The sequence below is a fragment of the Lepisma saccharinum genome, chromosome 5 (assembly GCF_977018435.1).
Source record: "Lepisma saccharinum chromosome 5, izLepSacc3.1, whole genome shotgun sequence".
Classification (NCBI taxonomy): Eukaryota; Metazoa; Arthropoda; class Insecta; order Zygentoma; family Lepismatidae; genus Lepisma; species Lepisma saccharinum.
The window spans coordinates 9,230,865-9,255,895 of NC_139233.1; the positions used below are offsets into that span (position 1 = coordinate 9,230,865).

The 25,031-nt window shown below is 35.4% G+C and overlaps 1 long non-coding RNA gene across 2 annotated transcripts in view; it reads right to left on the reverse strand.

Annotated features, from left to right (window-relative positions):
* Positions 1 to 4,686: 4,686 nt before the first annotated feature.
* The window catches only part of LOC145988200 (uncharacterized), a 54,966-nt gene continuing 34,621 nt past the window's right edge, over positions 4,687 to 25,031 (reverse strand). The window contains exons 1-6 of one of the 2 annotated variants that reach the window (XR_014441710.1): positions 19,610 to 19,695; positions 17,822 to 17,873; positions 7,524 to 7,574; positions 6,185 to 6,247; positions 5,651 to 5,684; positions 4,687 to 4,885 (exon numbers count right to left, since the gene is read on the reverse strand). This is a non-coding gene — a long non-coding RNA (uncharacterized LOC145988200). Of the gene's footprint in view, positions 4,886 to 5,650; positions 5,685 to 6,184; positions 6,248 to 7,523; positions 7,575 to 17,821; positions 17,874 to 19,609; positions 19,696 to 25,031 lie in introns of those variants that run through there. The other variant, XR_014441711.1, reaches the window with a different exon arrangement.

A 25,031-nucleotide genomic window follows, 5' to 3' on the forward strand; every position in this document is an offset into this window, starting at 1 on the left:
CTCCCCTGCCCGTTTTCTTCTGCTTCTCACAGCCATTCTTCTCCAGCTGTTTCCATAGGATATTTATTTTGCCTTCTTTTTCACATTCTTTCATGCATATTTTCTCTATTCTGTCCTCCATATTCTTTATAAAATTTATTTTTGTTACCTCACTTACATAACTTCTTTTGTGGCAGAATAACCCTGCTGCACATTTTTCTGATGCCAAACCGTTTCAATTTCTTGTCCTCTCTTCCTTTTCATCAATATATCTAGGTAGCTTAACTTGTCTTCTTCTTCCATTTCAATAATATCCCTCTTTCTTCATCTTGTATTGCTTTGGCAAAAATGTCGAGCTGCCTCTTCGTTCCCTTCCATATGCCAAAACAATCGTCCACATATCTGCAAGACCGAATTATTTTGTCACCTCCTTTTTCTATCACTTTCTTTTCCCATTCATTCATAACCAATTCAGCCAATGCTGGGCTTAGGCTAGAACCTATATTTAGTCCTTCACTCATTAACATTATTTTATCTCCCATTATACTGTAACCGTTATTCCAAATGGTTTCCGGCGCCTTCACTACCCTTTCACTATCCCATTCTCCTATAATTTCTTGTCCCATTCTCTTTTTAATAATGTCCAAAACGTGTCCCCTCTTGATGCTCGGGAACATAGTTTTCACGTCTAAGCTAAACATTGTCGTCTTCATCTCATTCAACTTTAGTCCGTTTATGAGGTCTGCTACTTGTTCACTGTTCTTAACTGCTCTGCTTTATTGCTGTGTTACTAGCACTTCAATAACTTTCTTTAATTTCTTTTCCAAGGGTTCCAAAATATTGTTTCTGCAGTTCATCACTGGTCTAAATTTCATCTCCTCTTTTTGTATCTTTGGAAAGCCTTTCAAACTTGGTGGTCTTCCTGTCTCCTTTATGCATTTCTTGAATCCTCTCCTCCTACAGTCTTTTATGACCCTTTCTTTTATAGTTTGTTCTTCTCCTGTTCCACAAATCTCCTCATATCCGTTTTCTTTTAGGTCTTCAAACTTCCTCTCGTACCATTCTCTTTCCATCACCACAATTGCTCCTCCTTTACCTGCCTGCTCTATCACCACATCACTTCTTGTCTTGATTTTCTTCATCCCTTCCCTTTCTTTTTGACTGAAATTATCTACTTTTCCTTGTTTTCCCATTTCTTTCTTCAGTATGGCTGCTGTTCTTCTTCTAATCTTATCTCTTTCTGGTTCTTCTTTTATATGGAGCACTGCTTCTTCAATGTCATATATAATATAACTTCCTCATAATCTACATTTCTTTCTTTAACTTTGAAACCTCTTCCTAGTTTTTAAAAAAGCTTCCTCTTCTTTTGTTAGGTCTACATTCCCTATTACCACAACTCTTCTTCTGGTATCCTCTTCTTCTTCCTCTTCTCCTCTTTCTTGTTTCCATCCTACTCCCTCTCCTTTCTTGTTCAATTTTATTTTTATTTTCTCTCTAAATTTCTCCTGCCAGATTTTCATTTCATGAAATGTATATTCTCTCGTAAAAATGGTGAGACCATTTTCAATAGCTTTTTCAATTCTTGTCAGGTTCTCCTTTATTATCTTTATCTCCTTTCTTCTTGCCCTTATTTCATTCCATATTAGTTATTTTTCTATTTTCTGAACCAATATCTTCCATCTCCTGATGTTGCAAACCACTCCCTTGAAGAGGAAAGATATACACAAAGACGAACAAGAGAAGTTTCTGAGAAAATGTTTGGAGAGAGGCACAGCGCCTAAAGGATTAAAAATAAGTAAGATATATTACGAACAGTAAAGTACATGTACCTATTGGATTGCTTCTTACTCCATAGCGTATTTACAAAAATAATATTGTACATGAATATACTTGAACTGAAAGTATTACAAGTATTTTTTTTACGATAAAGAGTTACCATTAGAATATATTATTTTTACAAACTAGCGTTTGCCAGTCTTCATCTCCATCCACATACATTACGATACAGGATCAATATTGTTTCTCTTCGCTAAAACAGACAGTAAACGTGGTAATGGGCAATTTGTTTGGCATTACAATACTTATGCATTCAACTGAACCCTACTCTATGTCCAAACTATCAAGTGGTATATTCAGTGATTCTCTTGTATTCTTGATAATATCAAATAGCCGACAAAGTTCTTTGTTTCAATTGCTACAGTACATGTTATTTGATTGAGACCATAACAACAAATCGTTCGTTTGTCCACCAGACATTGTTTCGATGAAGATGCCCTTATGTTTCCAAGATACGTCTGTAGGGATCTATTTGCTCTTTAAGTTATTTCTTAGTATTGCGTTTCTTGAAACTTGACACCCGCAAATACACAAGAAAGACGAAGCAGAATCTTTTTTTCAAATTGATGGTTACCTAAAACTCCCCAAAATAAATGAACCACTATAATCATCATCTTGCAATTAGAGATCGAGAACTTTGACCACATGCTTACTTTGGATTGTTTACAAATTTCAAAAAACTTATCCGCCACTGCGACCGAGTTCAGCTAACAAACTAACTAACTAACTCTAGCCTTCTTAAACACTAAGGTTTATGGCTGCAACAGCAAAAGCCTCCCATCTGTCCCTATCCTGAACAAGATCAATTCAATCTATTTCATCCTTACCGATTTCCTCAGAGACGTATTAATTTTATACAAGACCATAATGACAAAAACGTTTTTGAAAATAATATGAGTAGTATTGGGTGGAATACACATCAAATTTGTAAGCAAGTCTACGTGATTATGTGATAAATTTATCTATACAAAACTGGCCCAATTGCTTCTACAGCCCTTCGGACATTTGCCAGATTGGCAGTTAGACTCTATATGTACAGTCTGCGTTGCAACTATTCCATTGAAAGTTAATGGGATTGTCACAACCCAGAATTGTCAGTGGCTGTACAGGTAAATAATGTAAACGTTGCTTCTCTATACGAAAGATACATTCCTCTCCCAAGGATTGGGTTTTGTGGACACTTCAGCAACAAGCAACACTTGTTGCATGAACAAGATCCTTCAGAAGTAGGGATGCAGCATTTTGTACCTGAGTGACGACTGTTGATAGTTATAGGTGCTTTCACAATTCATACCATTTAAGATTTAATCTTACAGAATTACATGTTAGTATTATAATAGCATTTTATATTATTATCTCAATATAAGGAGCTCTAATGGAGATTAAACAGTAGCACGTATTTTTAAGTACACACACTTCAAACATTTCATTTCACTGCAGAATGTATCACATACAATTATGAACATATATTTTGCACACTTGTAGTTTGTCTCTGCTAGTGACAAAAGTCAAACTAGCAACATCCAACTTTAGGAACGAATCATTATTTTATAAACATTTATCTTACCCAGGCCATGCACATTAAGAATCTATCTACGTCTCAGCGGCAACTCACTGATCACCGTCATTGGAATGTCAAGAATGTGGATTCAAAAAGTTGTGCATTGCAAAAGTAATTGTTTCAGGTATCCTTATCTTCATCACTGAGAACAGTGTTGTGAACCGTGTTCAGTGTTGAGCAAAATACAGTTGAAGGCGCTGAGGCGAGATAGTGCAAAGCCACGTTTTTAAACTTTGTGGAAAGAAAAAGTATTTAAAGTTCCAACAAATCTGCATTCGCACTTGACATTTCTTCTACTACTCGTACTCTAGTTTTATCTATCGTATAGAAATGCCCCAGTAATATGTGCAACTGACTTTCATTTTCTTTCAAATTGCAACTTACTGTTAATCTCCAGTTGGAGTAATTTCCAAACTTCAAATCCATTCGCGACTGTAATTGTTTTCAGCATTTCACTTACAACGTTTCAAGACAGAAATCTATTATTTAAATAACAAAAGTTATTGTACTAAAAGCCGCATCCACACCGATCGCATATTCATCTAGGATTTGATCCATGTTGTGAATGAATAGATAGATGAGTTTTTCATACTATACAAATTCTAGGTTATGGCATCGAAGAAAACCATCAGATGTTCTGTATTGTTATTTTTGGGAATGAAAAAGGGTTACTTTAAAGCAGCCTACAAATTCTACTGTTATTGGACGTGTGTATGTATGTGTGTATGAACACACCAACACACCCACCCACCCACACACACACATATATTATATATATATATATATATATATATATATATATATATATATATATAGCCCCGGCGCCCACCCAGCGTCGAATAACATGGGTACCTGGGGAAACCCTGGGGGGTAAAGACGGTCAGGGGCGTGAAGCTGATCACATCAACCCCACTCATAACCGGATCAAGAAAGTGTGGGGCCTTCATGGCGTAGTGCTATGCAGAGGGGGACACTTTACTTTTTTTATTTATATATATACACTCCTCACAAAAAGTCTGGAATATTGTTACGTTAGACAATAGGTGATAGACACGGCCTTGGAATTCAACACCACATGGTATTTGTCTGGTGGACGTTGTCGTCTCTTCACCGACATATGCCGCCGTGCCTATCACCTATTGCCTAATATAATCATTTTCCAAACTTGTTGTGCCTAATTTAACAATATTCCAAACTTTTTGTGAGGAGTGTATATATTAAACTGCATATGTATGTATGTGTGTGCGTGTGTATTTGTGGATATGTTGTGCGACTACACATTCATCATATTACTGTTTTAAAAATTGATATATTTGCTGATCAAAAATGTTCATTTATTACTTTTCTACATTATGGTACAACTCTAAATTTAATAAAAGTGAATTTATTTATGGAGTAGAATTATGTTTCTTTCCTAAACCAACATAATTTATTTTCCCATTAGAATATCCTCAGCATCATGCAGAGTAACAGAACTGTGCTCCACATCGCATCTGCACTAATCGTCATCTACAATTAAAAAATATATAAAATATTATGAATTATCTATTATTATATACAACATTACATATTAAAGTTTTAAGCACAAAATTCTTCCAAAAATATTTCTTACAGAATAAAATTGAAATTTATGATCATTATTCTGTTGATATTTGCATTGCTTGCAATAATAACCTTTCTATAATTATATAATATAATTGTAAAGTATTCACTTCAATTAAACATCAGATACGTTGCTTAATAATTGTGTATCTGTACAAAAATTCTAAGGACGTAGTTTACTTTAATTAATACATGAACGTGGTTGAAATATAACATTGTAATATATATTGTGGTAAATACTAACTTGGTTAGTGTTTTCAAATATTTCCGGATTTAAATGTAAGCTTTAGTATGTTTCAATCCAAACGCATGAACGCAAAAACGTATGAAAACGCTTTAAAATATTGTATTTATTGGTAGAAACAAATTGTATATCTGATGGTGTGAAATTTCTAATATTTTATACAACAATTCAATTTCAATGAATATATTTCATTAAATTGCAAACAAACCATTGAATCGAGCATTATGAATATCTCAATGAAATATCATCATGTCGCATAAAATTGTATCTGAATTTAGATAAAAGCGATCTCATTATCTAAAGTAATTTTGATCTGTGTAAAGGTGAATTTTAGTCGATGATGAAATGATTAACTCATATTGTAATAAAATAGATAATTTAAATGATATTTTTACAGTTAAAGAAAATATTTATTTATTAATACTTACTGTCCTCAATGTATTGGGAGCCAATAATCGGTAGCTGAAGGAGTTAATACATGAACGTGGTTAAAACTAAACATTGTAATATATATTGTGGTAAATACTAACTTGGTTAGTGTTTTCAAATATTTCCGGATTTAAATGTAAGCTCTAGTATGTTTCATTTGAAACGCATGAATGCAAAAACGTATGACAACGCTTTAAAATATTGTAATTATTGGTGGAAACAAATTATATATCTGATGAAGTGTGAAGTCTCTAATATTTTATAGAACAATTCCTTTTCAATGAATATGTTTCATTAAATTGCAAACAAACCATAGAATCGAGCATTTATGAATATCTCAGTGAAATATCTTCATGTTGCATAAAATTGTATCTGAATTCAGATAAAAGTGATCTCATTATCTAAAGTAATTTTGATCAGTGTAAAGGTGAATTTTAGTCAATGATGAAAATGGTTAACTCATGTAGTGGTTATATAGGTCATTTAAATTATATATTTACAGTTAAAGAAAATATTTATTTATTAATACTCACGGTCCCCAATGTACTGTCGTCTATGGGAGCCAATGTTCTGTCTATGGTGAGCTGAACGAGTGCCTTGTAAAAAAATGAATTATAAACATTGTGAAATACTATCAGATATTTAAGATAAACTAATCTACCCAATATGATCCATTTACTATGTTACATCACATATTACGGGAAAAATACTCTCTCTAAATGTGTTATTTTTACTTAGTGTTATATTTAATGGTGTATAATCTTTTAAATATATGCATGTTGCTCTCTGAACTTTTTCTGCATCCTTTTCTGTCTTCTTCTGAGTACATCATGCTCTCGGATAGCTTTTGGTGTGCATTTTCTTGGTGGTTGTACAAAATCTTGAGTTACAATCTTAGGATTTTCTTCTTCAGTGTAGATATAAGTCTACGTGAACAACGAAGATCCGTTACCAATCCTGTCTGTTATTCAAACCTTTTGTTCAACTTGGGATTACCTTGTAGATAAAGAGTTAGGTTCTTTGGGAAAACATTCCGCAAATTAGTCAATTTATTGTAATTTACTGTAATTGTAGTCATTACTAAGTACTATCTCCTAACTTGGTAAATATTTTAATAAATCCTTCTCAATGAATAAAAAATATTCTCGTTACTTAAAAAATTGACTGACAACATTTTATGTATGTTATGTTCAATATCTCATGACGCAACTAAACTGTGCAGAACTAAAGATATAAGCATTAATAATAAATATTAATCCTGCCTTATCCATGCTTAACAAGAAACTTACACAACTGACACGCGAGGGGGTGAGGGGTTGAAGGAGTCCTCACATTATTTATCACTAAAATTCAAGAAACCATTTCTTTATTTATTCACTGCTTTCTTTGTTATTTATACAGAGCTGCAGATACATAAAAATTACAACATTTTACATAATTAAAGGAAAACAATAACTTATTATACACAGTCACTTACATCAATGCATGTCGAAACACAAATTCTTATCTTTACGACTTTATTCACAAAAGTAATACAGGAACAATTTTTCAATTGTTTAATGAAAATGTTAACAGTTGAAATGGAGAGAAACAAGATATGGTTGGCCTGGCAGCATTTCGGTCTCTTTCTTCGGGTAAGATAGGGCTAATGTTAGCAAAGAGAAACTCAAAAATTCACCTACTTCTAAATGCTCGAATGTTTCAAACACAAGATTTCAAGTCAGTCTCATCCTGCATGAGATAGCACTATGGTTATCCGACCAATGCTGAACCTCATACTAATATAATTCTAATTTCATTTGTAGTCATACATATCTTGAGAAAAAAGATAGTCAAAGTATACTGCTTTATATGCGAGAAAGAGCTGCTTACCGTCATGTACAACAGGTCCACTCCTATGTCCGGCGTTCACAAAGTTGTGTCCTGTAATGGTAAATGTACGTCTTAAGACTGAAAATACGATGAAATTTATCCACAAAATAATCAAAGTTATTATATTGAAAGCACCATCCACAGCGATCCATGTTATGAATAAATGGAAATGTGAGTTTTTCATATTATACAAATTCTAGGTGCTGGCATTGAAGGCACCCACCAGTAAGTTTTACATTGTTATTTCTGAGAATGAGAAAAGCTGATAGTGTGAAATCTTACAGCCTATAAAATTCTTCTTTCCATCCAGAGCCAATAATTAATCTATGGTATTACGATGCATTTATGAGCATATATTATTTAATGTATGTACATGTATGTACGTGTGTGTGCGCGCGCTTGCGTGGATATGTTGCGAAACTACACGTTTATCATATTAAATTTTTAAAAATTTAGTGATATTTGCTGATCAAAGATATCCATTTATTACTTTTCTACATTATTGAACAAATCAAAATTAAGAAAAAATGAATTTATCTCTGGAGTAGATTAATTGGTATGTTCAGAAACCACCATAATTTAGTTTTACATAAGAATATCATTAGCATCGTGCAGAGTAACAGAAGTAGCCTTTACATTGCATCTGCACTATTTCCCATCTAAAATACAAAAATGTCTCAAGTGTTGTTAATTATGTATTTATATATTATATTATGTTACATATTCAAGTTTTAAACACAAAATTCTTAGTAATGTATTTCTGACACAAAAAAAATAGATTTGTAATTATTATTGTGACGATATTTGTATTGTTTGTAACAATATCTTTTCTAAAATTATCTACTATAATTGTATTCATTAGAATAAAACATCTGATTTGTTGCTTAATTAGTCTGTATGACGCAATTATCATTAATTATTAAATAAATGTGATTAAAATAAAACATTATTATATATATTGTGGTAAATATTAACTAGGCTAGCGTTTTAAAATACTACGTGATAAATATATTACTTAGAATGTTTTATTCGAATCTAATAAGCGGGATAAGGATGAAATCCCTGTAAAATATTTTATTTCTTAACGTGATCCATTTTATTTTAAGGAACATATTGTATTAAATTGTAAACAAACCACAGAATCGAGAATTTAGTAATATCTAAGTAAGTACTGTAATACTTTGTGTTATATTTAAAGATATATAAATTTTTAAATATATACATGTTGCTCTCTGAAAAATTACTCTACTCACTTTGACTTACAACCAAAACTATATCGTAGAAGCCGTAGATATATATAGTAGAGAGTGACCTATAATTCAGTTCAAGTAACATCAAAGTGAAAAACTGTTGAAGTAAAATAGGCGAGAACGTTTTCTGCATCCTTTGCCGTCTTGTTCTAGGTATATCATGCTCTCGGATAGGTTTTGGTGTTGTTTTTCTTGGTGGTTGTACAAAACCTTGAGTTACAATCTCAGGATTTTCTTCTTCAGTGTAGATATAAGTTTACCTGAACATCGAAGATCCATTACGAATCCTATCTCTTGTTCAAACCTTTTGTTGAACTTTGGATTACCTTGTAGATAAAGAGTTAGGTTCTTTTAGAAAACATTCCACTAATAAGTCAACACCATCACTGTAATTGTCGTCATTACTAATTTCTAATTTCTAAATATTGGTGAGTATTCAAAAAAATCCTTTCCAATGATTAAAAAAGTTCACATTACTTAAAAAAGAGATTGAAAACATTCAACAGCTTATGTTCAGCATCTGAGGACGCAACTAAACTGTGTACAACTAAAGAAGATAAACATAAATAATAAATATTAACCGTAATTTATCAATGCGTATGAAACTTATTTAACTGTCACCGGAGGGGAAGTTTCTAAGAGTACATATTTTTTATCACTAAAATTCAATAAACCATTCCATTATTGATTCACTGCTTCCTATGTTGTTTATACAGAATCCATTGAACATAGGACATCTGCTGTCATAAAAGCAAAAAGTGGTCCAACACACTACTAGGTGGGTGGTCAGAATGCAGTGGCCACACAGTGTATTTTGAGTACATTGCAGATCTTTGCTTGTAGGTTAGCAGCTACACAGGCGTGCGTAATGTCAACTATTTCAAACGCCAATTCATCCTCTCTCGTAGTATGACTTCCTGAGTTGGGAAAACATTTCACTGAAATATCCAAATGGCAAAGACCAGTTCCTGAGATGGAACTCTCTTCATTGGAATTTCCATAGTTACTGGTTTGGGAAGACATTTCACTGAAATATCCAGTTCCTCAGATGAAACTCTTTTCATTCGAATTCCCATAATTCATGAGTTGAGAAATCCTGGATCGGGAATAATTCGCTGCAGCTTACTCAGTGTACTGATTAATATGGCACGGGCAATTACGTAGTAGGAAATATTCTGGATGAGCTTTGCAAAAAATTCTCTCTAACTTTCTCATTACACTGGTAGAACTCGCAGTACAATTTACTGTACTCCAACCAGTGATGAATTCAGGGGGTGACCCGGTAGGGAAAGATCCTCCTGGAAATATAAAAGTCGCCCCCGAATATTTCAAAACCTGGTTGGACATTCGGAAAATAACTGAGAAATTTCGCAGCCATGTTCAGGACTTTAATGTAACTTAGAAAAAAAATAAATTATGTTTTATTTTTAGTAATGAGCACTGATATAGACCTCTTTATAATTAAAAGTCAGAATAATGAACGAAATAAAATTATGGTCCGTTTTAATAACTGGTAACTAGTAACATATAATAAATTGCATTGAAACTCATGGGTACGTATAGAGCGGTGTGGCTAGTGTGATGTAAGCTTCTAATATTGTTTTGAATTTCCACTTCTTGCAGCTATTTTATCGGTTAGTCAGTCAACAGTTAGCTTTGGAATGCTGGTGGCGTACTTTTGTGCAGCCTTATCGAAATTTACACTTAACTTAATTGCATATCAGAGATAAGGGGCAATTTAAAAATACTAGTTTTGTTTTTATTACTGTTACAATTTGATGTCTATGACATTCCTCCACTTGAGGTTTAACATCCCAATCACAGGAAAGTGACTCGATTCAACACTGATTCTACCATTACAGTTTACTGTATTCTACGATTTAGTTGCGTGCACAATATAAAGTTTCTAAAAACTGAATCATTAAAATTACATTAATTAGGTCAATTATGAAATAACCGATACTTTAAAAACAATCATGGTCATTTTGTTTTACTGTAGTTGTAAAGGTGTGAGAATTGATGGTATTAGAAACAGAAACCTGCACGTGACCCGGAAGAAATCCGTCTACCAGGAGTCGGGCCTACAATAATACGCAACACGCACGTCAAGCCAAGTGTTCGACATTGCTCAAGCGAGATTCCCTGAACAAGAATCCACAGGCCTCCATGCCTGCCAGGGTTTTCTCTTTACGCGGGTACTAAGAAGTCACGTGAGTTGCAGGTGCCTTGAGGTTGTATAATTGTTAGATTTTCTAAAAGGTAAAAAAAAAGGGTAAAGTGTTCCCCTGTGCATAGCACCACGCCATGAAGGCGTATAGGGGGTGTAGGGGTAACGCCCCACACTTTCTTGATCCGGTCGTGAGTGGGGGTGATGTGATCAGCATGACGCCCCTGACCGCCTTTACCCCCCAGGGTTTCCCCCAGGTTATTCGACGCTGGGTGGGCGCCGGAGCCGCTTCCATCGTTAGAAAAGTTCCCGGATTTGAACCGGCCGGGGATCGAACCCGGGACCTTTAGCATGGTAGTCAGACGCGTTACCGACTTTTTTTTTTTTTTTTTTTAAGTTTTATTTCACTATTCTGTTTACATCTATGGATTTTTTGTATACATACAATTACATTACATCCAGATATTTACCAAAATATTGTGACAATCGGACATTTTGTTTATTTGATTGTTTCCATCTAGATCTTTTAAGATACATTGTATATAGGGTGATATTTGGTTCAAACTTTTTGCTATATATATAATATACTGTATGTGCTATTAGCCACACAATGGCATTTTGTTTCTTCACAGGGAAATATTTGAAGTCTGGTAATATACAAATTTTCGCTTGAAAGCATTGTGGCGATATACGACATATTTTGGCAAGGCACATAAGAAGAAAGGCCCAAATTTCTGAAATTCCTTTACATGTAGTGAGGCGATGTTCATTTGTATCCACCTCTCCACATTGTCTACACTCATTTGTTGGTAGTCTTTTTATTTCATTTAGTCGAACATTTGTTGGAACTAGATCATGCACCAGGGTATACCACAAACTTCGTATGTCCGTGTCAAGGAAAGGCTTGTGGAGATTTTGCCATACATTTGACCAAATAACATTAGGAAATTTTTTCTCTATTCGACTCTGCTGCAAAATAAGTTGTCGTTGAAAATGTTCATACAAATATTTTGACAGAGTATTCTTCTTCAAATCCATGGGAAACTCCACATAACTCCATTCTTGTATGAAGATTCTTACATACATAGGGTTCTTTGTTAGTCGAGACAAGTTGGGTGGATTTTGCGGTGGAAATGTATCGGTAAATATACGCAACCACATTGAAGTAATCGACCGTTCAATTAAGTACAATTTATAATTTCTAGCTAAAAATAGGGACTTACATTTATTTTCAATATTCCATAGTTCTAGACCACCTGTCATTTGTGTTTGGCACATGATCGGGAAAGGTACCCGAAAAAAATGTCCGTACCACATGAACCATCCCACAGCAGACTGTATTTGTCGGAGATATTGCTGTGTGATTGGCAACACTTGAGCGACATAATTTAATTTACTAAAAATAAAAGTGTGTAGGAACCAAACACGCTGAATTAAATTGAGTTGTCTTCCTCTCATTTGATAACACTGTAACCTGATTTCGCTTACAATTTTCGTCCAGTTTAGATCCAGCATTCTGGATTCATTAGTATGAAAAGTAATGCCCAATATTTTGAGTTCGTTTACATATTTTATCCCTATGTCCGGATTGTCTTGCTTCCAGTTGCCAACAGGTAAAGCCTTTGATTTTGTCATGTTAACTTCCGCTCCACTGGCAGAACAATACAAACACATTGCATTCAGTATATTTTGGAGCTGGTTCGTTGTTGTTACACAAGCTGATAAATCGTCTGCGAATGTAAACACTTGCGTTTCAAGGAAAGCACTCGCTGCCGGCGGGGCTCGGCACTGAATATATCGAAGTAGCGGGTCCAAGGTCAAAGCGAAGAGAAGCATACTCAAGGGGCACCCCTGGCGAATGGATCTCGTCACGTGTATTGCAGGAGTCACGAATCCATTGATAAGAAGACGGGAGGTTGCCTTTCTATAGAAGCTTTGCAAAACAGATATAAAGGCTTCACTGAAGCGATAGGCTCGAAGTACTTCAAACAAATATTGGTGAATTACAAGATCAAAAGCTTTTGTGAAATCAAATGATAGTATACAAGCTGCGGTTTGTTGCATTTCATAATAATACATTATATCACGTATACCCGCCACCGTAGAAAATATATTGTGAGTTTTACTGACACATGTTTGCCGTGAACTGAGTAAGGAAGATAATATAGGTTTCAGTCTATTAGCCAAAACTTTGGCCATAATCTTATAGTCACAGTTTAACAAAGTAATGGGCCTAAAGTCAGTCACTGCACTCGGACGCGTTTTTTTGGCAATCAGTACAATTATACCTTCATTTTGAAGCACGCATTCGTTTCGAAATGCATCTTGTATTATCTTGACCAATTCATGTTTCATAATATCAAAAAAACGTATATAAAATTGGTAGCCTATGCCATCGTTGCCAGGAGTGCGCTTAACGTTACAAGTACGCAGTGCTTCATACACCTCATCGACAGTGACGTCACTGTCTAACAAAGTTCTGTCTTCGTCCGTCAAAAAATTATTTACCGAGGTGAGCAATTGTTGTACAGCCAATTGATCTACTTCTTTACCAGTATACAAATTATTATAATACGTGTAAAACGCCTGTGATATACCTTGTTGATTGCTATGTGTATCTCCGCCGGGATCGACACTATTGTTTATCAATAGAGCTCGCCTTTGTTTTTGTGTGTGTACATAGTGAAATAAAGAGGTTCGTTCATCTTGCAAGGATGACGCATGAGTAGTTCTTATCTTTATACCCTCCAAGTGATGCCGTTGCAACGTAAGGATTTGTGCTTTGTATTTTTGTATCTGTGGATAATGTTCTGTGACATCAGGTCGCATACATAACTCATGTAAACATTTGTAATAGAAGTTCAACATTAAGTTCCGGTCACGTGCACTTTCTTTCCCTAGCCATTGAAAATAGGATTTAATTCGAGGTTTTACGTATTTTACCCACCACGTATTGTAATCAGTATAGTGTTTTTGTTGCCGGCACCAATACTTCCATTTTGCTTCAAACATATAATTAACATTAGGCTGTTGAAGTAGGGCAGAGTTCATTTTCCAATAGGACGGACCCCAAACTAATTTAGATTCTTGTAGATTAATACTCATTCTGATTGCTATATGATCTGAAAAGGGTACCGGCAAAGCATCTATTGTCGTCACATATTTTATAGTATGACCAAGTGTATAGAATCTGTCCAGTCTAGAACCTGCTTTGTTATTGAAATAGGTAAACACTATATCCTTTCGTTTTTCGGTCCAGATGTCCTTCAGCTGTAAATCGCTGATTAAGGTCGTTAATGCTAAACTATTTTGAAACTTTCCTATACAATCACATGATCGCAGCACTTGATTAAAATCACCACCTAGGATGATACACGAATCATTATTTGGAAGTAAATATACTATCTCAGACTGGTAAAATTGCTCTCTTTTCCATCTGTTTTGCTGTCCGGAGGGGGCGTAGATATTAACAAAAGTATAGCGTTGACTTTGAAAACTAATTCCCCTCCCATCGACTAATTTCTTTACATTTTTTATTTCTATACCACTTTTGATTAAAATTGCCGTCCCTCTCCCGCTTGTCCCCAAGTTTACAATAGCCTCGTACCCATACAGGAAGTTAAAATCTACAATACAAACTTCCTGCAAGTATAAAATGTCAATCGAATGGATTCGGACAAAGTCCGCAAGCAATTTGCATTTCACTGGTGTCAAGATCCCATTGATATTAAGGGTACAAAGGCGAGTGCTGTAATTCATGCACAATAAGATATTATAAAAAACTGTATATAAGAATACCACGTAAATGTGCATTTTTGGTGCTCAATTACACTAAAGTAAGTATTAGTCCGAAGTGTTTTCAGAATGATGATATTCGTTCATGTGCATGACACAATTTACACTATTTTTTCTACCTGTTATTATATCGATATTCATCTTGTAACTCTCTAACATGTAATATATAACATTACACTGTAGACACTAAGAAAGTACACAAATTTATGTCGCGCACTACACCCATAAATCACTCTCATCTCAAAACATAAACAAACAAACATTTCTCCTTACACTACCACCTAATGGAGGGGGAGGGAAAGGCGATCTGAACCCACATCTAATTAACATTTCACTTTTGTTGAGTCTTCCTGCTGAGTATGACGGACTGCTGGCTGAGAAACATCCTTGTACATTTCTTTTTCTTACCTTCTGCTACCGCTTTCAGTCGTGAACTGGTGCGTTTTTTTCTATTTCGTTGACCTTTGTCCATAACTTGCTTATCATCTGTGGATTCCTCTTCGGTTTGGGAGTCATCTCCTGATACCATTTCTTGCGATTGTGACGAGGGAAGGGGGGGAGCAATTTCAGGTTGGTCATGTTGTTCACTCACGTTTTCTTCTGCTAGTTTCAAGGTCGTTGTGGGCGAGGAAGCGCCTGGCAGGGAAAGCTCATCACCTGCTTGGCTCTTTTCACCTTCCGATACACAGCTGTTCGCGGGGAGGGGAGGGGCTATCTTATCACTAATCGAGGCTTCAGGCGTGACCTGGTGGTTACTCGAAAGTTCCTCGCGTTCAACTTCTGCAACCCATGACGAAGTGTGACCTTCTGTTGTTAACAAATGGGAAGTTTCCTTTGCTGCTCTCTCTGATGAAACTTTGTTCGTCGGAGGATCCAGTGGCGTCTGTGCGGCACCTTCCGGTTCTTTTACATCTGGGTTCTTTGGGGATTCTTTCATTTCTATGTCCAGGGTTGTCGTGGGTACTTGAAAACTTGTAGGCTGGTATGGCAGTGGTTGTTCTTCTGCATCAATATTGACTGGTGATCGGTGGATGGCTTCCGCATATGTTGAGGCTGTCCTTCTTCCTGGTTTTCTACGCTTATCGCAACAATTTGAGAGATGTTCTGTAGATTCACATATCCTGCACGTAATCTTTTGACCATAGTACGTTACCCAATATCGATCACCTTTGATATTGATGTACGATGGAATTGGTTTTTTAAGCGTCATGCGAATTCGCTTTGTACCGGTACGCGTAGGGTATATATGTTCATCTGTGTACTTTTCATCGTCAACATATTTCACGTCACCATATGTTGCCAGTGTCTGTTGTAGAACGTCCATTGGAAGTTCCATAGGAACTACGTGTACGTTCACAATTACACTATTTTGATCCGCCCATTCCAGTTTTACCTCGTGCTCCCCATTGTCATCAGTGTATACTAATGTGCCTCCCGATCGTAATATTATCTGCTCGCCTAACACTCGCGATATTAACTTTATAAATACACACTTACGATATTGATCGATTTCAATACTAAGCACTTGATCTTCTGTTAGTGACAAATTCTGCTGTATCCACCGATGCAGTTGTATCGATGTCGGTTTTTGTCGCACATTCGTGAAGACCAATTTCACAGTATTCACTCGCCGTACAGACATGGTTCAGAACACAGAAGGTAGACTTAACCGGAATTTCACTCGCTTGCACGTAAATGCTCGACACGGACCGCACGTAGAGACGATGCACCGCGTGCCAGTGCTGGCAGCGAACTTCGACTGAGCCACAGCGGCCAGTTAGATTTTCTAACTTCTCAAATTAGTTTCATTATGTCGAACCGACTACCACATATTTTCTAAATTTGTTTTGAACATCTTCAAATAGGGTTGTGCGTTTTGTTCATTTTATGTCAATTTTCTGAGCTTCAAGTCGTAAATCTTATCTTGGTTTCATTTTTACGTCGTTTGTTTGTTGAAATGTGAAAAAAGCATTACCTGCTATTTGCACCCGTCTGAGAATACAAGCTAACAATTATATTTTGCAATGTGGTCTGTAGAACTAGATAACTCCCAACAATGTGAGCGAACGTCGATTTGTTTAAAGAGATGACAATATTAAAAACCTTTAGAAATGTAAATTCTGATTTCATGTTCCATTGACCCTCGTGCTTTAGTGTTCAGCATCACGTGATATCAGAAATGTAATTGTTGAAAAAGTACTACATTACAGCCATATTGAGTGTATATGCATAATTCCCTTCAGAATGACATTCATGAAAACGAAAGAAGTTATCCTTGTGCCCTAGTGGGGATAATAACACTCAGCATGTCACGAAAAGTTTAACTGTTCAAAATACAGGGGGGTATCTTAAGCAAATAATTCGGATATTGAATATGCAAAATTACACCAGAGAGAAAATATATAGCAACAGTCTAAAAGTTCTTTGAAAAATAGTTTAATAGATTGATTGATTTAGCGTTTTAAGTACACTTTATATACAGTAAGGCTGATCGGGACTGGCCCTACAGTTTAAAATGAGATCAAAACCACCATGTGCCTCCACCGCCTATCGAACCCGGGACTCCTTGATTACAAGGCGACGATGCTGCTACTGCACCATCGGGGAGCCCGCAAAATAATTTAATGTAAAAATACCACCATTCACACAATATTCCAAACTTTGGCATTTTTTGCGAAACTTGGTTCGTACTCCTTTACAGGTGTCAGCAGTGGCGGAGATCTTCAGTTGCCTCTTATATTTGCCACTTTTGCCCCCGACGGAATGAGCGCTCCCTGCAGATAAGCGAGCAGGGCTCTCGATGCTTGACGGTTCAAATCCCAGAAGTACAGTTCTTACTCGCTTGCTCGCCAGCCAGGCGGGCGTAGTAAGCAAATCTGACCGATTTGCAGCGCTCTGATTAGAAACCCATTACTTCAATCACATTTTTACAGTGTAGGCAACAATAACTCAATTTCAATAAACTCACCACGATTAATAGATGCAAAATATTTACATAATCGATATAACATTGCACAGCAAATATTGTTTAAATGACAAATAGACAAACTAACAATTATGAAAATACTAAGACACGTTTTACTAACTTCCTCCAACTTGTGCTTCAACATATAAATGGCTTAGTCCAATCATGAAAACCTAAAATAGAGAAAATAGTAAAATGTTTACCTTTCACAAAACATTATCATAAGCAGTTAATTTATTCAGTTGTTTGTATGGTTATGAATGAAGTACAAGATGTTTATGAAATTGTTATAGGTATTGTAAGTTAAATGATCAGTAGCTTACAATATCTATTGTCGTGTTTCTTTAATGCTCTCCTATTGCAAAGCCGGTGTAGGGAGATTTACATGTAACGCCCTTATTGGTAGGTCACGGATCGCAACACATCAATATAATGGTCGCAAATATGTTAAATGGGCTAAATATTGGCACTGTTTGAAAGTGTGTGCGAATATGAAATATATTTAAGAATGGTGTTATCATCTGACTGTGGTGCTGATATAGTGTTGTGATTCATGACCTTCCCACCGATGATGACGTCTGATACAAACACACTATATACGGGCCTTGTTAAGAGGTGCCACTCGTCTGGTCGGCAAAAGTGCAATGGAAGTTGTGCAATTTTATTTATATTTATCTAGTCATGTTAATATAAGAGATTAATACATTCCTCAGATTTACAGATTAGATTTCACTGGTCTTATATGAATATTTTATCTATTTATTATTCCTTGAGTTTGAATTAATGTGTAGATTCCATCAGGTTAATTTTACCCTATCAGGTTTGCAATCTTATGATTTTCATCATAATTATGAATAACCGTTAATAAGTTGATATGAAAATAATATTGTTGTTTTTCATGAATATTGTTACCACAATCTCATCAGCAAATATTAATATTTGTATGTTATTAATCAATACATATTAGTAAGTAATTTTGAAAAATCGTACACTGAGAATTGAAATGTCCAATTTATCATTTTTTCAGAAGAGTCCTTTAAAGTTTTACATGATATATTTATTGGACCTTTGTCACTATTGTGATGAATATTTGTATTATTACAATGGATGATATATTGAAGCCTCTCTAAAATGAGTTAGTTGTATCGCTAGGTATGTATGATGTAAGTAATTACTGAAATTTCAGATAGAACAATTGCACGCAACACTAGCTTTGATTTGAGAGTGCCAGCGTTCTATCTACCAGATATAACACTGCATTCTGGAAACTAGATGGAGATGATACAATTTCATTATAAATTTGTCATTTGGTAACAAAGTAAGATAAATAATTCATATCTTTGGAAATCAATCAACTACTTTCATTCCACTATTATTCAAAATCTTTGTCTGTTAATAACAAATGTAATACCCGAAGAGAATTTTCATAGCTTAGCATCTCCCACAAGTGACTGAGGTCATAGAATGATCGTTTCTCTCATACTCGGATTTCGCATGTTGTTGGTTGAGGAAATTGTCAAAAAGTTCGATTGGCTGTTGGAGTTTGCAGTTCCCGTGGCTACTTTCAAATTCTGTACATGGACCAAGACACACTCAATTTATCAATATTGTTTGTATGTAGATATCAGACGATAGCAGAGATGAAACAATTGCATCCTAAATAAACCACAGACAAAATATCTTCGTTTGTTTACAATTTGGAGATAGAACATTTGCATTCTCAATGGACGAAATATAAATCAGGCCTGGTCTACAAGTCTTATCTGAAAAGGAAGGCATCCTGGGTCGGATATAAAATATTAACCCAATATTATGTTAATTCTAACAGTGAAATATGAATAGAAGCTATCACAATCTTGCTCCCTCTTATTAAGCATAGACCTAGAAGTATTAACAGCCAATACTTTACCGTCAGAATCAACTTCGACATGATGATCGTCCTGTAACTCAGCACCAGTCTGCACCAATCTTCAGTAGAACGTGTTTGATACAAGCCTTGTTGTTATATACGCGCAGGATAATTTCACTGTATTTAGTTCCAGCTGTTTACATTTTATAGCATGCAAAATTACAATATTTATTATAAGTTACTTTTTAAAGCAAAAAGTTCACGGTATACCTCTAACTAGTTAATAATCAGATTATATTCTAAATATTAATTAATTATCGAGCAGGTCTCAAAAGTTCATGTTCATTTGCAACAGATAAAAAGCATAAAGTAAGAAAACCTGAACAAATTTAACGTCATGTGTGTTCTCATTGAGATTAGTTCATTAAAGCGCTTGTTAAGTACACCTTGATACAGTGGCGACATTTAAGTTCCAACACATAAGGAAAGGTGTCAAAACTGGGAGGGGGGAAATTTCCTACGACGCCCCATAATCTACGCCACTGCCTTGATAACTACATTTTCTTTCGAACTAATATTTAGACCATGCCCTTCTTTTAATTATTATAATTTTATTTTTTGATGACAACAGAAGCTGCTATTCTCATACGAAGTTCTTACTTAAGACGCTCGTCCATCTTTATAACTTATCTGCTCTGCGCAGTGCCTTGTGGGAACAACAGTACCGACTATAATAGTACGATAACGAATATCGTGTGAGGTGAAAACTAGCAGGTGGGCAAGTAGTACCACACACCAACTGGAAAATCCAGCATGAAATCTAGCTTAATGTGATACAGGCATTGGATTAGTTTTTCTCTCTTAAAATGTAGTCAAGAGAAAGATTTGAAAAGAGCATAGATTGAATTGTTAGCTACATAACGAAAAATATCACTTCTCGTGTGCTATTTTGAAATACTTCGACCAATTTTGATGAAAAAAGGTGTTTCGTAAGTTCGTTTACAACGCTTGGGAGGTGGTTGTACAGTGTCTCTCAAAAGTTTTAGGACAACGACATTTTAAACTAGGCAACCCAATTTACACAAGGTGTTGGTGGGTTGCGTGTAGAGTTAGGCTCAATTTCAGGGTTGCCACATGCACAATAAATATTTATAAAATACGCGAAAGAAATAAAAACAAGTATTAGTGTATAAAAAGTATTAAAAATATCAATATTAAATCGCAAGTGACAAAATTCTTTCTGAAAGAAAAATAATAGGTTTTCAGGCATTTCATCGCTGACGAGTCTACAGAAAGGAGGAGAGGTGAGAGAAAACGAGAGGTGACAAATGATAGGAGAAAGAGAAAGCGAGAGGAGAAGAGGAAAAGTAGAGGAGAGAAGAAAGAGAGGATAGACGAGGAGAGGAGATGTAGTGAGGAGAATGGAAAAATATTCTAGGAGAGATGAGGAAAATGGAGCAAAGAAGAGAAAAGAGAAGGAAAACGAGATGAGAGGAGAGTGGAGAGTAGAGTAAAGGAGAGAAAAAGGGAAGAACGAAAAGAAGAGGAGAAAAGTGCGTGGAGTCGGAAATCTAAGACAGGAAAGGAGATACGAGGAGTGGAGATGAGTGGGATGGAGATAAGATGGGAGAAAAGTAGGGAAGGCGATATGAGATAAAAGCTGAGCAGAAGGAGGGGAGAGAAGAAGGAGAAGGAGAAGAGAAGAGCAGAAGGGACTGAAGAGAAGAGGTAGTTGCAGAAAATATCGTCTCAGCGTCAAGAATTGATGCATTGGTCAAATTATCGATATGAAACATTCAATAACATTTTGAAATGTATTGGAGAATGTATTAAATCGGCGCGAAATGCCTTTTGGCTTAGTTCAGAGCAAGGTAAAATCTTCCATTTAAGATCTTTGATTTTACCTGCGATTATACCACTAAAAACATGAATGTAATTTTAATATTTATAAGAATTATCCAATTTTTGTCCAATTCTCGGTTCGTTGAGATGGAGATTGTGTAATTTAATATTTCCCCTCCCCCCATCGTTAATTCCAAACTGAATCATTCCGTTTCACACGGGGTGAACAATGAACACAATGGGATAGGTCTAAAACTTACGAAAATTTTCTGCCACCGGAAGGGTTTGAACCTATGACCATCAGATTGACAGTCCTGAACGTTAAACACTACACTACAAGCTTTCGCTCCTGAAAGTAAGTAGAAGGAGCTGACCAATGTGAAATGTAGATGCAACTGTCCTCCTACATGTAATGTGCAAACAATACTTTTTTGTAACAAAGAAAACGAAGGTAGTACGACTCGGAGAAAACATTTAATGGAGAATTGCACATGATGAGAACTTTTCATTCGATATTTGCGGAGGTATCCTTGCATTGAACTCGAGTGGGAAAAGGGTAAAATTAGTATGTCCTGAATTGCCACAAATATAAATAGTTATTTCATTAATATTTGTCAATGTCTTTGAAGCAGTACACAATTATCGTTAAAGTATTATAATTCACGATCTTATATATGAAAATATCTCTTTGAACGTGTGTAAATTCATTTTTTTAAATTTTTTTTTATAAATTCCATTTGCAGAATAATGTAGCTACTATACACTGCTATTACAATTAATGTTACCATGATCTTGTTTGTAATAAAAGGAGAATTAAAAAAAGAACACCTCCTAAGGAGGATCGAACCTGGGACCACAATCAATGCTTTCAAGAACTCTAACCAATACATCACGCCCTTACTTTTGATTGAAACAACAATATTTAAGTATTCTGTCTCTCCAATATTGTAAATGAAGCTGGGTTATACATGTGGTTGAACTTTTACTTTAATTTTGGATTGCTTTCGTGTAGTATAGCAGATATCTTCGAGAAATAATGTTCGAAGTGATGAAGAAAAACGAGAATATTGGTAGTTGTGAAAATGCAAGTTATTTCTTCTAACTTATTATTGTGATTAGACATTATTAATGAAAAATATCTAGAGGCTAGAACATTGCAGGACGATGTTCTTTTCCTGTGATACTGCAACAGATGAAATGCTTGTTTACTGACGCAAGTCTGGTGTTCAGAACAGTCTTATGAAATGTATTTGCTGTTGCGTAAGGTAACACGAAATAATTACACCGTTTGCGAACTACCAAATCTGCGCAACGTTAGACGTAAACAGGCGGAAAATTTTATTCTTCACACTTGACAGTATTAGTCAAGAGAGACTCGTGGGACACTGTGTTAAGGTGCTGGAGTAAATCCTTCTTATTTTTCTTCCTCGAAGGACAACAATTTTTATAGTAGAGCAACAGTAGTTCCGCTCTTTCTTATTTCTTTTAAATTCTTCCACATTCCTTTCATTGGGTTAAATATAAATAAAAGTATTGCTTGCATTTCTGTCATTGACGTAGACCAGGCCAGTACGCAGAATTTATTTGAGGGAGTGGCCAGACCCTAAGTCATGAAAATTATATGTTTAGAAAATAATATATTTATAAATTAAATGTTGCGTACTAGGAATTATTATTACAATAAAGAACATGTCTAATTGTGTGTTAAGAAAACAACAATAACAAAGAGACATTCTCGCATCACGATTGCAGTTCGAAAAAGTCGGGTCAGGGATTGAAAGTAGCACACTGTCCTGACTAAATCGGTGAATCGGACGTCTGCTAGCCTTGCATTATAAAACTAAAACCATCCAATATGCAGCCTGAAGACTTTTGCGCAAGAAACAGATTCATTTATGTAAGAACAAAATTGAAATGTTTACACATTTCTAAAATCGACGATGTTATTTTCGTAGTTATTGATAGGTTCACATTTAAATATTCCCTTCCCCCCAGGATACTGGCCTGACGTTAGTGACGTAGACAGTGGGAGAGAAATTTTGGAGAATCTTTGTATTAAATTTATTATTTACATCCACCTTATGCTCAGATAGGTTTATTGACAATCGTGAACTTTTCGTTTAATAGATAATATTTGGTTTCAAACGACGGGAGAACATTGGTCTAATTTTCTTTCTTGCACTTTTGTGAAAATATATACTTCTACAATAGCAATCGCGTTCGGAAACGGTGAAAAAAAAAATGACTTGGTTTTCAAAGGCAGACAACCTTGGTAGCGTAGCTTGCTCGCGTTCAAAGTGACTCCCTCACGCTATTCAAGGCCGCTTCTTATCGCAAAACATTGCCCGTCCATGCACCCAGCAAGTTACGAGTGACCAGAGTCGAATTTTAAAGAGAATCTGAAGAATGATAGATTTCATCAGAGGCGGCTAGGTGGGCACTAGCTCAACATGCAATAGTTTAAGTGATAATTTATGACAACCAAGAGGGGTGTAAGGGGTACCTTCCACGTAGGCGCCCAAAAGTCAACCTCACTTCCACGTTAGTACACCCTGGACTGAAGACTAACGAGGCTCTGGCGACTGGCACTATGGCCAGTATAATTTTGTTTGTATTGTCCTGTTCTTTTGTCCTTATGTGTGCTGAGTGTTCTTTGCAGCCTCAGCTTTTAACGAAAGTCAGAACATTTTAATATTTTATGATTTTAATTAAACAACGTTAGAGTTGTTATGTGTAAAGATAAGGGGCTGGACCCCGTATAGTGTGACGGGTGCAAAATAGCCTTCGTGCTGACGCGCCCAAAATTTTAAAATCAAAATCAAAATCAAAATCTGACAACCAAGAAACCTTATTGAATAAGTATTAGGATAGTAATACGCGTACCCGCTCCTTTTTAACAATGTAAGCTCGAAGACAATCTGTATTCCATTTGTTTGTATTGGCAACTTGGTCAACCTGAGGTTATTATAAGGAACTATTTCCTAGATGTTCATGTAACCGTTATAAAATTACAAATAAAATATATTCACAAGCTTAGCTATACTACCAACGAAGAAATAAATTCAGAGTTAATTTTCAAATGCATGTGTATAGAGTAATTCTAGAAGTACAGAGCTATATCAGAGCATTGAACTTCTTTTTGCAGGATAACGTTTATAATATTGACGCAACAGAATAATTAAGAACTGTTTCTCCAAGGGAAGCAAAGGGCGTAGTGTATTGGTTAGAGTTCTTGAAAGCATTGATTGTGGTCCCAGGTTCGATCCTCCTTAGGAGGTGTTCTTTTTTTAATTCTCCTTTTATTACAAACAAGATCATGGTAACATTAATTGTAATAGCAGTGTATAGTAGCTACATTATTCTGCAAATGGAATTTATAAAAAAAATTTTAAAAAATGAATTGACACACGTTCAAAGAGATATTTTCATGTATAAGATCGTGAATTATAATACTTTAACGATAACTGTGTACTGCTTCAAAGACATTGACAAATATTAATGAAATAACTATTTATATTTGTGGCAATTCAGGACATACTAATTTTACCCTTTTCCCACTCGAGTTCAATGCAAGGATACCTCCGCAAATATCGAATGAAAAGTTCTCATCATGTGCAATTCTCCATTAAATGTTTTCTCC